We start from the raw sequence: 2929 nt of genomic DNA, 5'->3' as shown, positions 1-2929 counted from the left end.
GTGAAATTAGAAACAGACCCCACAGGAAACCATGAGAATGTAGTAAGTCATTCTCATCAGGTTATGGAGAGCTGAGGCTGCAGTGAAGAGGCAATGCTGCAGCTTACTGCTGGTTAAGCGCAGAGCAGTTAGAGATGCAGCGTGATATAGCGGAAGGAAGAGTAGGAGTCACAGTGGTGCACATCAGGAGCCAAAAGCATTGGCTCCAAATGCCTTGACAAATACAGAAAGGGGACAGATAGAAAAGGAGTTTTTGGCAGTACTCTCTGGAATGGAATGATTCTGTGACTGGCTTTTGGCACAAGGTGGATATGCTGGCGGATCACAAGCTGTTAGAAGGTATGATGGAGAAACAAATGCTCAGTGCTTCTGTGCAACTACAGACAAAAGCACTGTCATAAAAGATGAAGGCATCATTCGGGAAATCCAGTCCTGGAGGCAGTTAGTAGAAAGGATATCCTTTTTAAGGTTCCGAGGAGAGGAAGAAGTTCTGGGCTGTCTGAGGTGAACATGACAGTGGACATACGAGACTTCTAGCCAGAAGGAAACCGTTTTTCACTTCTCTTATAGAGGAAAGGGAAAAGACAATGGGTAGGCCTTGATCTTTCTATTGATGAGCTGCTAAATCCTGATTTTAGATTTGTAAGTGGTGCATGTATTACATCGATGAAGTGCACAGCAGTTCTAAGCCCCACTCCCCGCAGTTTGTGACTGGTATCTAGGATGTGATTCTAGAGCTCAAGACTCTAATAGCAGAAACATTTTTTTTTGAGAAGGATGCAGATAATTAGCTTAATATGAGGTCTCTTCAGGCCTTAGAAGGTTTTACCAGCTTCTAGGAAGACCAGTTTTGTCCTCCACCAAACTCACTGCAAAATTCAGCTTTTAACTGTGTGACAGGCTTCTCATGGACCTTTCATAGTATACTATAGCTCAGTGATCAGTAATACATTCTTTACTAGGAACTAATCTAACAGGGTTTGCCTTTCTAAAAGACTGCTTCAAAATCATGGAAATCAGTATGTTCCCACTCAAATTTTAAATCACTGCAACCTTTTGAAGGTTTAAGCACCTATTTGGAAAACAGCAAGCAGGTAGCAGGTATCTACTGCCGAATTCTGTTTCCAGATCTAGGAGAGAAATATTGGTTTACATGTGAAAGAACTGTCAAATAACTGGGCATGGGTATTGCAGTGGGGAAGAATGTTAGCTTTTGGAGGGTTTCTAAATGTTTTATTATGATTGAGCCTGGTCTGAGATTTGTGATCAGCTCAGAAAACCTCAGTGTTCTTTACAGCCTCTGGATTACTTGTATCTTTCTTTGGGGTGTTCTGGTTCTGTCTATTTTGGTGTGAAATATGATCCTCGATTTTTTGGTGGTGTTAGTATTCCAATAACTTCAGGCAGTGAGCTGAAGTAACAATATCATTTACTAGTATTTTTTTTGTTTTAATCGCTGCATCTTTTAACGTGTGCTACTTATTTGAGTTTCTTTGTCTCTCTGGATGCCATTTCCCCCATCCGAACAAGAGAAATAATGATAGCTACCTTACAGATGAGTCATGAAGTATAGTTATGTTCATGTTTGTAAAATACTTTCAAGACACTGAGTGCCTTGGCTTGGCTTATAAAACGCTTTGCTATTATTAGATGTTCTGTTATCCTCTTTTCCAGAAATATACACGAACATTTTAAAACAAAGAGGGCGAGCTGCTACTCACTTTTAAAAGATTATGTATGTACATAATCTGCTAGATTCCTCACTTCTCAGCTGATCTATCCACTTTCTTATACTCCTACCAATCACAAAAATTGCACAATGAGGGATTTTCGATTGTATCTCTACGCGGGGGGACATTTTAAATGAGAATGTCCCTGGAAAAAAGGGGGCAGCAAGTGGAATGGAAAGACAGACAAATAATAACACTTTTCAGTTCTCACACACAAACATTTCTTACCTTTCAGGTGTTTTTAAACCTAGAATAATTGGGAGGAGTGGGCTGCTTGGGATTTTTAAAGTGTTATTATTGCTTTTACGCAAAACTGTGTAAACAGAAGCAATCTGAGATTTCAGGTTAAATTATGTGTGTTTCAGTGTTTTTCCCCAGAACTCACAGTAAAATTATGGTATCTTACACCACAACACAGAGCAGGATGACTCCTATTTGGAAGCATGATAGCTGTAGTCCCAGAGGAGACAATAGTTATTTGCTATTTATTGTTACAGACGGTGGCATTACCAGAGGGATTTAAGGACATTTAGCACAACACATGCACTCTATAACTGAGTGAACATGCCCTTTTGCAAACACATCTTCCCCTCTCAGTGCCGCCTGGAGCACTGAAACTTTCAGGCATTGCCTTATCTGCGATTGCTGACACCTGTTCTATGGGAACAGATAATTCTAGAGGCCTGTCATTTTCTTCTCCAGCTGCCATCTCACCTCCCAGTCTCCTAAGGGCCCTGTCACCCTTAATCACAGTTTTCTTTGTGATGGAAACCACAGGTGAAGAGCCAGACAGGTTCCAGACTTGCCCACAGCAGAATTGTTTTCACTTTATTCCCTGGGAAAAGGATGGGGAAAAAATGGGGAGACAAGGGCGAAAATGCAGATGTACTACAACAGACAGCTACACCAAAAGCAAATGAGCATGAATAACTCTCCTGTTGGATTTTCTTCCTCATTAATTCCTTTCTCCATGTGGAGTTCAGGTATACTAATACTCCAGGCAAGGATCATGGTGGCATAAGGTTTGGGCTGAATTAATTACTTGTCTTTGCAAGACTGAGAAATGAATTTTCATTCCAAGCTCTCCAAACCTACGTATGCCAGTTCTGCTCAGGTCAACAACAGCAAAAGTCTGACTTACCTTTGTGGAGCTTGAATTCCCATTTATTCTTCATAACTTTTTCAGCCAGATTTTAAGA

The sequence above is a fragment of the Nipponia nippon genome, unplaced genomic scaffold, assembly GCF_047370975.1.
Source record: "Nipponia nippon isolate SJK-2023a ecotype South Korea unplaced genomic scaffold, ASM4737097v1 scaffold_5, whole genome shotgun sequence".
In the NCBI taxonomy this organism is placed as follows: domain Eukaryota; kingdom Metazoa; phylum Chordata; class Aves; order Pelecaniformes; family Threskiornithidae; genus Nipponia; species Nipponia nippon.
This window is presented reverse-complemented; position numbering follows the sequence as displayed.